The sequence below is a fragment of the Anastrepha obliqua genome, chromosome 5 (assembly GCF_027943255.1).
Source record: "Anastrepha obliqua isolate idAnaObli1 chromosome 5, idAnaObli1_1.0, whole genome shotgun sequence".
Taxonomy (NCBI): domain Eukaryota; kingdom Metazoa; phylum Arthropoda; class Insecta; order Diptera; family Tephritidae; genus Anastrepha; species Anastrepha obliqua.
The window spans coordinates 73,892,117-73,905,697 of NC_072896.1; the positions used below are offsets into that span (position 1 = coordinate 73,892,117).

The 13,581-nt window shown below is 36.2% G+C and overlaps 2 non-coding genes across 2 annotated transcripts; both read right to left on the bottom strand.

The window, feature by feature from the left end:
- Positions 1-358: 358 nt before the first annotated feature.
- On the bottom strand, positions 359-432 carry Trnar-ucu (transfer RNA arginine (anticodon UCU)). The gene has a single exon. It is a non-coding gene; the product is annotated as a tRNA-Arg (tRNA).
- Positions 433-11,882: 11,450 nt separating this feature from the next.
- Trnar-ucu (transfer RNA arginine (anticodon UCU)) lies at positions 11,883-11,956 on the bottom strand. The gene has a single exon. It is a non-coding gene; the product is annotated as a tRNA-Arg (tRNA).
- Between the last annotated feature and the right edge of the window lie 1,625 nt (positions 11,957-13,581).

Sequence of the window (13,581 nt, forward strand, 5' to 3'; positions counted from 1 at the left end):
TGTATAACATATTCAACGGCAACGGTATTAAATATTAAATATTAAATTTTTTTTCCTATTCCTTGTTTTAACATTAAAAAAATCGTAACCATAGGCAAAGCTGATAAATAAATCTTAACCACATGAAAAGCATCTCTAAAATTTTTAATAAAATATGAAGCTCCTAACTTTCTTTCCACTTATGCAGCGTGACTCCTCAGCAACACCAGTGCAAAAAATGAAATTTCTTAAATTTTAATAGAAGTGATTTCACTTTGTCTTGGCGTGGATCTGAGCGATATCTTTAATATTATTGTAATTGGTTTAAATGCATCTTCTCCTAAAATAAATGAGTTTAAAAATATACACTTTGTGTATATGAGCCCTTGCGGGGATCGAACCCGCGACCTTTGGATTAGAAGTCCAATGTGCTATCCACTGCACCAAAGGGCCAGTTAGAAAGAGTCAGAAGTTAACAAAATAATTTTTAAAAAAATTTTGACTGTCGAAACCAGTTTCTTACATTTTTTAAGGGCTTACAAATTTTACAGCTGTTTTAAAAGTAAACAAAGTGCAAACAACTTCGAGTAGCTGCATACGCATCAATGCCTTTGGAAGATCAATATTGATTACACAGATGTTTTCATTTCATGCTGGGGTAAGCGCATAATTACATACATGCATACATCTGTGGTTGCAAGCAATAACGGCGTTAATTCGGATATCGTGCTACCGAAACAAAAACTATTTTTTGTTGTACATAAGCCAATACCTTAACTCAATATGTTTAAATGCATAACTTCTTCAAAGGATATTTCAACTAAATATATAATTTTATCAATTAACAAATAATAAATATTGTGCTCAGATGTTCTGAGAAATATTAATAGAATTCCAAGCAAAACAGCAGCACGAACACCCAAACCTGCCACCACAGAACTTGAATTCTCCCACTTCTAAAGTAAGGATATGTGTGGCCTTGAATTTTCCTGTTTCAAAATTCTTCCGTGCACATTGATTTTCTTTCAACAAACGGCAACAGAGAGCTTTGACGTATTTTTCCTTGTTGATCAAACCATTAGGAATATATAGGTTGAAGCATCCATACCTCAAACATTAACCTAAACTCAGTCTCCTTGGACTTGCTTTTGCGTGCACTGCCCATGGAATTGCTTATTCTTCAGATGGTACACGCATTTTCTTGCATTTTGTGTAAGTTTAAGCGTACTGATAAAGTCCCCAGACACGATGGAATCTATAGCAAGTTTTTCTCAGTTTTTGAGGAATCCGTGCTTTTTTAACGCCGGACACAGAAGAGTCTGCGAAGCTGCGATTCGGAAATTTCTTCATCAATGCTCGTTGCGAATTCGCGAATTCCCACCTTGATGCAAACCTAACTTGTTTTCAATGTTTATGAAATTCCGCGTTTCTAGTGATCCATTATTATCGGTAGTCCTCCTGAATGCAGATATTGATTCACTTATCACGTTTCATTGCACTTTGCTATTGTCTGTTATGTACGGGTCCAATTTATTTCTTTTAACGATCTCTTTTTGAGAAGCAAAAAAATTTGGGGCAAGAGATTGGTCTATTATCAACTCAATAACAACAGAACTTACTAAAATTCCCTTCTGGCACAAAAATGTCTATGACTATTGATTTTCGATACATAAAGGGTTTTTCAATAAGAGGTGTTACATGAATTCAAATAACGCTTACAGGACAATATCCTTTCCATGAAATTTTCCATAACTGAATTGGAAAGTGGCTGCCCTATGTCCTCGATAGCCTCACGAATTCCATCTTTGAGGCTTTGAATCGACCCTGGGCTGTTGGCGTAGATCTTCTCTTTCACGTGGTTCCAAAGAAAAAAATCTCGAGATCTTGGTGGCTCTTGGAGAGATAACACGGTCCGGGAACGTTTTCCGTCAATGATTTTGTTGCTTGTGTGGCACGTAGCACCGTCGTGTTCAAAATAAACCTTGTCCAGATCAATACCTTCCAATTCCGGCCAATCGTTAATCATCTCTTGATAGCGCAATCCATCCACCGTAACTGTTGATCCAGCTTCATTTTCGAAAAAGGAAGGTTCAATGACTCCGCCGGACCATAAACCGCACCAAACAGTCACACGTTGAGGATAGAGAGGCTTTTCATCAATAAATCTTGGATTTTCTAAGCCCCAGATGCAAGGTGGAAATGGGCCTCATCACTCAAGATGATTTTTCGATGGAATGCCGGATCATTTTCATGCATTTCAGCGACCCAATCATCAAAGACACGACGTTGTTGATGATCAGCCGGCTTGAGTTCTTGTGTTAACTGGATTTTATAAGCCGTAAGACCTAAATATTTATGCAAAATACGGTGTAATGGCGTTTGTGGAATGCCTAATTCCAAAGAACGACGAGGAATGGACAAACCTGAGTTTTCTTCAAGACGTTCGGCTACAGCAGCAATATTTTCGGCTTTTCTTGAGCGATGTGCACGGGTTTCATTCTCCTTGTCCCAACAACTCGAATTTTTTCACCAATTTCTGTATTGCGATCCGACAAGGTGCTTCACGATCCCCCAAAAATGTTAGAGTTCTACGAACCGCCTCTGCCAAATTGTCACCATTTTTATAGTGAATTTTAATAATTTCAAGGCATTGTTTAAGCGTGTATCTTTCCATTTTTATTAACGGCGTAGTTTCTACTTGTGAAATATCAAAAAATGACAGTTTCAGAAGTGACAACTACCGAAATAGTGGGCTATTAAAATAACACCTGTTATTGGAAAACCCTTTACATATCCATAAACGCGAGGAAGGAGGAAGGTGGGCACACTGATAGCATTTGTCCCATGGTATTGAGATATCAATGGTATAGAGATCAATATGTATATAGTTTGGATGGAAAAAATCCTATTTTTATTTACTTAAGAATTCTTATTTCTATTTAATTCCAACGATCTCAAAAGAAATGAATCTGATACGAGTTTTTTTAACTTCAAAAATTATTTATTAAAAAATCAAAAGTAAAAGCAAGAAATGCTGCTTTTCATAGTATACTGTACCGCATTAGCCTCCAATTTGTGCCTTTTGGGTTATGCGAAATTTTTCCAAAAACTTTTTTATTTGTGAATAGATATATTTCATTGAGAGGTATTTCATAGCCAGGACTTATCTTTTTTCGAATAGGTAGTAAGTAATAGTTACAAGAAAACATGTACACTTGCTATAGACAACAAATAACAAAATAATCTAATAAAAATTAGATACACTCTTGGAATCTGGCATCGGTACCCCTTGCCAATCGTCGCTAGAGAGTTTCTCTGCGTTTGTTTCATAGACTTTATTTTCACATTACTCCCACAGAAAAAAGTCCATAGGGCTAAAGCAGGCGACCTGAGTGATCAGGATAAGTCAATGAAACAGCTTATCAGTTTGTAAGGGAAGAAATCGTGGAGTATCGGCATTGGTCTTTATAGCCGTGTGTGGCGCGGCGTCATTTTGCTGAAACCATATGTGTGTACTGAAAGTCTCTCATTATTGGCAGAAAATAATCATTCAGCGTGCGGCGATAAGAGACACCGTTCACAAAATTTGCCTGCCTCCCACGATTTTCAAAAAATATGGTTCAATTACTCCACTGCCTTGCAATGCACACCCGACCGTTCAACCAATCATTGGGACTGCGAAGTGGCTTGAAGATGTTGGTTGTTTTAATAGTGGGTTCTTTCACTTAGGTGAACAATAATGACAATTTTGCTTATTTACACTTCCACTTAAATAAAAATGGGTTTCATCACTACGAAAGATAGTGTTTACCGTACGAAATTACTGCAATATTTTCTTCGATGTTAGCCATGGAACTTATTGCCGAAACCTTCGCACGCATGAACGAATCAGTTGACCTTAGAACACGCTTTGATTTCGAACGCACGTTGTTGACCCGTTCACTGCGACACTCTGAATATACAACCCTATTCTGTCACCGCACACCCTGACCCTATGCCACAATACCCGAACTTCCTCTCCACTCCCTGCTTTTCATGCAGCGGATGGATTTTTTTTGTGTGCAGCTAAATAACTTTGGACTTCGATGCTCAGCCAGTTCTTGCCTTTTTCGCAGAAAGGCGAAACTAAAATTATCTGCGTTATGCAGATTACATCATTCGTGAAGGTTGGGCGAAAAGAGGTCAATTGGTGGGTTTATTATATAAGGAAAAAAACGAAAAATTGTCTCCCGAAGGTCTTGTAGCCAGTGCCACTAGTCTTTTATTTACATAATAAGTATGTACTGTATAAATAAATGAAAAAAAGAAACTAAATAAATACAAATCAAAAACCATAAAAAAAATAATAATAAAACTATCTCGGCCGCCGTAGCCGAATGGGTTGGTGTGTGATCCCCATTCGGAATTCACAGAGAGGTCGTTGGTTCGAATCTCGGTGAAAGCAAAATTAATAAAAACATTTTTCTAATAGCGGTCGCCCCTCGGCAGGCAATGGCAAACCTCCGAGTGTATTCCTGCCATGAAAAAGCTCCTCATAAAAATATCTGCCGTTCGGAGTCGGCTTGAAACGGTAGATCCCTCCATTTGTGGAACAACAGCAAGACGCACACCACAAATAGGAGGAGGAGCTCGGCCAAACACCTAACAGAAGTGCATGCGCTACAGGTCTTAAACTTTTGGCAAGACTGTATTAAACGCTCATTTGAGTGGCTTTTGAAATTCATAAATTTCACAAATTCTCGATTTTCTGCCCAAACTTTTATGTACATAATTTTGCATTTAATTCCAAATATTTAGTAGCGCAAATTTTTGACAAATTTCATCAAAACTTTTCCACACAGACAAATGGTCCAACATTACAAATGAATGTAAATGTAAATATCCATTTTTGGACTGATGGAAATCTCAGAAAACTACAAACAAATAAAAGCGTACGAAAAGTACCCACAAAACATTATGAACGCCACTTCGCTTTTTCTGCCAAAATTGAATAATGCAAATATTATCGATCATAAACTGTGACTACATCAACACTTTAGACGTACGCATGACAACAACAATAAGAGCAGCAAAGGCAAACCACCAAAGTGCGAATAAATGTTATGCGAAAATGGACACGCAAGTGAATTTATGAAGCACTTAACGGAGTTTACAACAAATTTTCATATTTGCACAATATTTCCATATCTGTATTGGGACTTTCATATTATGACAGAAAAATCAAAAATTTCCATATTATTTGTTGTTTACATGGTACTTACCAGTATTACGCCCCGAACATATGTGCGTTAAATCTTATTAAAATAAACAGTAAGAATTTCACAAATTGAATTCAGAATATCCCTAAGAGTGCCAAAAATTGTTGTTGTTGTTTGTTTGGTGATTTCTGAGTAACTGATTTTCAATTCAATTCAAATATATTGGTAATCAGTGCTGCTTATCGCCGTATAGTTGAGCCATCAACGCTACTTGTATATGTACATAGGTACATACATACATACATGCACACACACCAGCATACGTACGCTTGAACAACTGCCAGCCAACTCGTGGTAACGCCCTCGATGAGCCTGTGTGCCAGAAATTTCCACCCACAGACTTTGTGGCTACACATTGAGTGAAATAACTTTTGCCTGCTGTGCTTTCCGATGCGGGCAGTTGATGTTATCAATGCTGAATATTTGTTGGTTATGGCAACGAGGCGACTAACTTGACAATTTACATCTTCGCATTTTTAAGTAAAATTCATTTTGTTCTTTCGTGCTAGGTCAGTCAAAAGTTTTCAGTTTGCGTGTGTGTGTGTGTGTGGATGTGGGGTTGAGCTGGTGATTGTGAAGAGAGCCAGCCCTCATATCGTTGACCAACTTATGCAGATTAGCATCGGTGGCAGCAATTGACTTTAGAAAAAGGCAACTACCATCGAATTAGCCGCTAACTTAGACAAAAAAGGGAGGAAGTTTCGTTATTGCCCAGCTGGAAATTAATGCACCGGAAATCTGTAATTTAGAAGAGATCAAAACTGGTTGAAGTGGTAGAATTTTAAATAATTTGGCTTTGGAATTTTTTCGGCAGCTGAACGATTCTTCATGTGCAGATCTCGACGCTTAACAAACTGTTGTCTTTCCTGGTCCGCACTTAAATTTCCCATACGCCATTATTTCATGGCATTTGGGCGGCAGGAGTACAATTGTTGGAATTATTACTATACGATTTTAAATCGAATTTATAATACTTCATCTCCAACCTTCACTTTGGTAGGCTCCTTCATGGAGAAAAATAATTTCAATTACACTGTGCAAGAGCCTTAAAAAGACAGAAATACGGTATAAAATTAATGAAAGAGGAAGAGCTGAAATATTTTAGATCACCTTCAGAATTTAATTGCAGCAATGATTATGCTGATAAGAGACCGGAAATGTAATGATCAAAATCCAATTCAGCTTGCCTCACCAAATCCAATTAAAAATTAATTTAACCCAATCAGTTGTCTCAAAAAGTTTGAACACGTAAATGACTATAAAAACAGAAAAATAAGTATTACTTATTTTTATATTTTTTCTGAATTCCTTGCGCTTTATAGAATATAAGGTCAATGAGGAGCGGGAAAATGTTGTTTATTAAGTTTTGAGGTTCGATAAGGAAAACACAATTTTATGATTTGAAATACACTTTATTATTCTGTATAGTTCCCTGAACATCAATACACTTGCCCAAATGAGATTCCAATTTATGAGAATTTGGAAAGCCTACAAAACACGCTTCCACAGATGTTATGATCTCATCATTTGATGTTAAACGCTTTCCACGCATGCATTTTTTAGGCCTAGAAACAGATGGAAGTCGAAAGGCGCCAAATCAGGTGAATACGATGGATGCTCATAGAATTCGAACTTTAATTCATAAAATTTAGCCATTGCCAAAATGCTCTTGTTGCGCTTCGCATTGCCCTGATGAAAAATATTTTTTTCTATCGTTTTTCACGAATTTTTACCCTTCAGTTGGTCCAAAAGGTTTCAATAATATTTGGAATTTTTTGTTTTGTAAGCTTACAAGTAATTCACAAACAAAATTCCTTTCGCATTCCAACTAATGCTTGCACTTCCTAGGCCGATTTCTGGACACGAACTCGTTTCGGAGCCAAAGAACCAGGTTCACACCACTCTTTAGTCTCGTTTTTTGATACAGGATCATGCTGATAGACCCAATTCTCATGCACACTGATGAATTGGTGTGCAAAATTCTTTTCATCTTTTCGAGAATGCTTTAGATGCTGCTGAAAAAGTCGCACTTGAATGTGTTTTTGTTTCATTGTTAGCAAATGCTGTCCCCTTTGTGATTTCAGAGATTTCTGAAACCCAATACTTCAGTCAAAATATTACTTGCACTGCCCAATAAGATGCTTAGGTTTTCTACTTAATCTCTTTCAGTCACTCAACGATTTTCCTGTATTTTTCTACGGTTTCTGGTGTTGTTGCTGTTTTTGTACGTGCTTGACGTGGATTGTCTTCACGGCCTATACCTCCGCGTTTAGATTTAGCACCCCTTTTTCAGATTGGTTTCATTTCGACTTCAGCCAAAAAAAAACAACACCGATTTTAGGCTGAACATTTCTTTAAATTTTTTTGTTTTTTTAGTTTTTTTATAATAACATTTTTTTGAAAACTGGTACTTCACTTTGTCTTTTACAATATTAAAAAATTATTTTTATTTTGCTTTATAGCGTCATTTCGTGCTCTTTAAATACAAAAGTGATATCAAAAATTAATTCTTCGTACCAAGAAATATACAAGTAAAAATTTAAATTATAAAGGGTGGTTAAGTTTTAAGGGCCGGTGTTGATTTTGAATAAAATACAATTTTTTTAAAGAAATTATTGCCATTCCTCTTTATTATGATAATATTGGTATGGCTCAAAAACGTATAGAACAAAATATCGGCCAAATGGCCGCCGCGGCCTCGGCGGCACATCTCCATCGGATGGTCCAAATTTTCGATGACGCTGAGGCATAATTGAGGATCTATGCCGTTAATGTGCCGAATCATCTCATCCTTTAGCTCTTGAATTGTTACTGGCTTATGGACGTACACCTTTTCTTTCAAATAACCCCAAAGAAAGAAGTCCAACGGTGTCAAATCGCATGATCTTGGCGGCCAATTGACATCGCCGCGACGTGAGATTATTCGGTCATCACATTTTTCGCGCAAAAGAGCCATCGTTTCGTTAGCTGTGTGACAAGTGGCACCGTCCTGTTGAAACCAAATATGGTCCACATCCATATCTTCCAATTCGGGCCATAAAAATTTCGATATCATCTCACGATAGCGAACACTATTCACAGTAACTGCCTGACCGGCCTCATTTTGGAAAAAATACGGCCCAATGATGCCGCTGGCCCATGAACCGCACCAAACAGTCACTCTTTATGGGTGCATTTGTTTTTCGACAATCATTATTGGATTATCCTTCGCCCAAATGCGGCAATTCTGCTCATTGACGAATCCAGGTGAGGTGAGGTGAAAATGTGCCTCATCACTGAAGATGATTTTCTTCGAAAATTGGTCATTCACTGTTGCCATTTCCTGCCACCATTCTGACCATTGACGACGCTTGAAATAGTCAAGAGGCCTTAGTTCTTGAGTCAATTGCACCTTGTAAGCGTATAAATGCAAGTCTTTATAAATAATGTTCATCACCGACGAGCGTGAGAGGTGCAACTGTTGGGCACGACGACGAGCTGAGGTGGACGGCTCTTCAACCACACTATCGCGAACAGCAGCAATATTTTCTGCAGAACGAGCTGTACGAGCATGCACTGGTGTTTTCAAATCTCCTACAGACCCGGTTTGCTCAAACTTTTGCACAATTTTTCCGATTGTAAGCATATTTGGACGATTAAATTGACCGAAAAAATCACGAAGTGCGCGATATGCATTTTGATTTGAACGCCCGTTTTCATAATAAGCCTGAATAACTTTAAGGGGGGGGTAGGGTCACAGAATCGAAATTTTGTTTCTTCACTCATCTTATAGTAAATCATTTCAAGAATGTTGTGTCAAAATTTTAAGTGGATCGGAGCAGAACTCTCAAAGTTATAGCCTTTGTAGGCACTCTACCTCGAATGCGGAGCATAGATAATTTTTCAGAGTCATTTTTTCAAACGCGTTTTTCCCGAAACGACTTCTTAAAAGTCGGTGCCAATCACAACTCCGAAACTATTCAACCGATTCTTTTCAAATTTGGCACACGTTTTATAAATCAAAAATACCTCCCCCCCCCACACTGTTTTTTTTATTTTTTTTTTTTAAGGTTGTTTTTCACTTACAAATATGGCGAAATTTTTCGCCAAAAATGCTCGTTTTACGTTTTTTTGCCACCAAAACTACAAAAATGAAAAAAAAAAAATTTTATTCATGTGGGGGGGAGCATTACGTCATACTTTAACTGAAAAATTCGACTTTTTTGGTTTCAGATGATTCTACGACGATTGCCGATTGGCACCGCAGAGCACCTCTCGAAAAACATATCTCCAAAAAAACTCTGTCATAGGCTTATTTGTCAATATTTTATTATTAATATTTTTTAAAAACTTATTGAAAAGATGTACAATAACATGCAACTGATTTTATTAAAGTATCTTAAGCCATATTTCTGTAAAAAATTCAAAAAAAAGTGTTTTTTTTTAGCGCTAAACCCTACCACCCCCTTAACGCGTTGCTTGATTGTGTGTCATTCTATGATTCAAATTGAGTTAATCTGTGATTGAAAAATGTTGAATAAAATCCAAAAATAAACTTGACGTTTAGGTCTAGTTGACATTCAACATCGGCCCTTGAAATTTAACCACCCTTTAGAAGATAATATTCATAATTCTTTCGTCAATAATAATCTTCATATTAATTAAATATAGCCTGTTTTCAAATTTGGGGGCTTGAAAATCGCTTGAGAGCTATGCTCTGGGGTGCGCTTTTCGTCAGAATTTAATGTATGTAGAGTTCGAATCTGCTAGGAACGATGTCAAAAAAATTGATCTGCCTTTTACTTTTTAACCTACCTGTACATTTTAGAATGCTTTACATTGTTTTTGTTTTCCTTTGAGACTATTTTGTTTTAAGTGTTCCAGTGAGATTTTAGAAGCATTCGGATACGAGATTGGGATGCATCAATGTCCATACAAAAAAAAATCGCTAATGTTTTTCCAATAGGACTATAAAATGTATTAATATATATTTTAAGTCATCCACCGATATATTTCGCAAAAATATTGTATTAAGATCTACTTGACCTAGACCGATTTAAAAAACTCCAAAATTGATAAAGTGTTTAAACATTTTTATGCAGACATTTTAAGCGTAAACGTTCCTTATATATTATGGAATTTTTCGGAAAAAATATTAAAAAAAATTAATTTTATCTATAAAAACTCGATATTAATAGGTATTACAAATCTTAAATTTTTTCCGAAATATATTGGCGCAAGTCTTAAAATAAATAATTTTATTAGATTTTATAATTCCGGTGGAAAAAACACAACTTTCGTTGATGAGGCACCTTAATCTACAAATATAAATGCAATTTTGACTTTTTCTAGCAGACAACTAAAAGAAAACTTTCCTGCTTGAAAGCCGTCGGCAATGTATATAATTTCACCAGAGTAGTTTTAAACACGTGTCATATGCACCCGTTGTAGTAATAAAACTAAATTGCTCTGGATGCCTCATCATTCTGGGATAACTGGAAACGAGTTTGCTGTCCATACTGCAAGTTATTATGAAGCAGCACCGTCCTACCAGTTTGCGTATTTAGATAAAAAAAGATCTAAAGAAACACATACAGCCCCATACATGTTCAAAACGGGGCATAGAGTGGCGCAGTTTCATTCACAAGTATACAAGCATCAACCCAGATCGGTCCTAGGTACATAGTATGCTGGTCACTAATCAACAATTTTTACCCGCTTAAGACTGGTCACACTAACATAACACATCAGCATTAACTCCCTGGAGGTTCGTCTGCATACTGTCCCTTCTGCTCAACGAATGTTTAATGTTAGAAAGATTAAATCTAAAATATTTTGGCTCTGTGATCCCAGCCGCTACTCTAAAATCTGTAAGGGTACCCGGTGGTCTAGAGCACGAAAATTTTACCAATTTTCACGATTTTTTTTTTGCCATTAAAAATTTAAAAAACGATTTTTCAACTTTTTGGGCTTATTAGTACATTTATTGAGTATACAAAAAAATTTTTTTTTACTTTTGAAATAATATTTATTATTATAAAAATGCCGCTGAAGATGACCCTCTCGAAAAATCGAACCCGGACGGCGTAGAGGATTTCGAGACTTCTACTCATCTGAAACACAAAATTTAAGAAGATTCTTAATCAGAAAGAGTGCAGTCATGGTCGGAACTAGAACAAATCGAAAAAATGAAAAATTTACAAAATGGCGCACTTTTGAAAAAAAAGTTCGTAAAATCGGGGTTTTTTCACTAGTTTTTTAGTTAAAAAAATAGGAAATTATTAAATAAAATTATGATTCTAGCTCCGACGATAGCGATACATGTTGTGAACGACATATCCAAATTTCAAGTGATTCGGTTGAATAGTTTTTTTGTTTTCATACAGGGTCGCGCGAACCGCTCTCTACCTAGTTAATGGGCTGTAGAAGCTATAGTATTGGGAATTTCCGCATGAAAAGCTATTATACTTTCGAAATATCAAAAAACAAAAAATCAATTTTTTGAAATTTCTAGACCAGCGGTTCCCCTTAACATTAAATTAGAGAATCGATGGCCTCAGCTGCTTGTACTGTATTAGAGACATTAAGTGTATTTCCTACTATGTTTATTAAATATTAATAATAATAATAATGTCTGTAAAAAGAGAAAAAAATTTTAACATCATTTGAGCCCTTGCGGGGATCGAACCCGCGACCTTTGGATTAGAAGTCCAATGTGCTATCCACTGCACCAAAGGGCCAGTTAAAGTATTTTGGAAATGATAAAAATACAATGTATGTAATTATATAAGAAGAAGAAAAAGAGGAAGACATACGAGTATATTAAAAATTCGGCCTTCAAAAGATATGGTTGCTTTAATGATTCTTTCTCGAACACTCAGCGCAAATGCAATTGTTCAAATAATGCCGTTGCACTTCTGTGTATGTATGTGGTTCTAAGTTTTGTTCATAGACCACTTATATTTGTTTCTTCAGGTATGGGAAAACATACAGTTCCATGATGAGAACGAATATTCAGCATGCAGCTGTTACTACAATATCATAAATTTCTTTTTTTTTCGTGCAGAAATGCATTCTGAAATTCTTCACTATGAGTCGAGTGATGACTGATTGCTGAGGCAAACAGAAGCCTGATCTTTTAATTTGTACAACGATCTCATAGAACTTAACTTATCGCAAGTCAAATATCGTTAGACTTTTCAACAGCCGCATATATGAGAAAAAACGTGTTCCATGCAAATTATTCTGTGCAAATTTAAGAGCCAAGCTCAGTTCTTTTATTACAATCAAACTAAGTAGTTCTGAATTACTTTAGTGCCAGTAGCTCAAGTAGTTCGCTTCTATTTCTTTCGATGCCAGCAACTAATTTTTAGTGTATGCCTCAGCATGACATCAGTTCACTCACTGCCCAACCTCAACAAAAATTAGTGTTACTCAGGTTAAACATGCGACGCATCCTACCTTTCTGACTTAACCAGGGCGCGCTGCATTTCGGAGAAGAATGAAGCGTAAATATAGTTTTTTGTTATTTAATTTAGACTGCTGTTTTATTTATTTCTTAATGTTAGGTGAAAAATGCAATAAAAAAGGCATTTTTAATGTGCACCAAACTGTAAGTAAACACATTTCATAAACATTCACTGTATATTTATTCAATTAAATTTTTTGTATTTTTATTGTATTTTTTATTCTTTCCGTTTCTTTGACACACCACACATTTTCTGTATTTATTTTGCAATCTTCCCTTTTTCGTTATTCTCGTGGATGCGCCCCTGAATCACTTGGCGCATCCGGCCTAATGGTTTGGCTACTTTGAAATGAAGATTTAGTCAATGCTGATTGCGATGGTTCATTCCTGGCCACTATCGTTTTCTTCGGAAGCCACTATCGTTTTCTCCGGAAGCCAACCATAACAAACTTGAATGTCGATATGTCGATATGTCGATATTATAAGGGTACATAGCCATTGGTCAGGGATTATTTTTTCGTTTGAAGCTATATGTTAGATAGCAGCTCTACATCTTGGCCATCCATTTGTGGAACAACATCAAGACGCACGCCATAAATAGGAGGAGGAGCTAATTTTTCCGCTCATTTCCATAAAAATATCAAATGCCCACTAATTGTGTAGAAAGGATAAAATTGTTTAGATACCCTGATTGAGAGTAACGTGAAACTATGAAAAGTGATAGAAATCCGAAAAAATAAAAGTCATGAAGATTGAATTTGGAAAAATTGCATATATTCAGCAAAACATAAAATTCTAAAATAATAAATAATTTTCCTTCAATTATAAACGACAAAATTGGTAGTGCAATCAAAGAACTAGTAAGTATCAATGTTAACCGGTTAATGGACTAGTTCG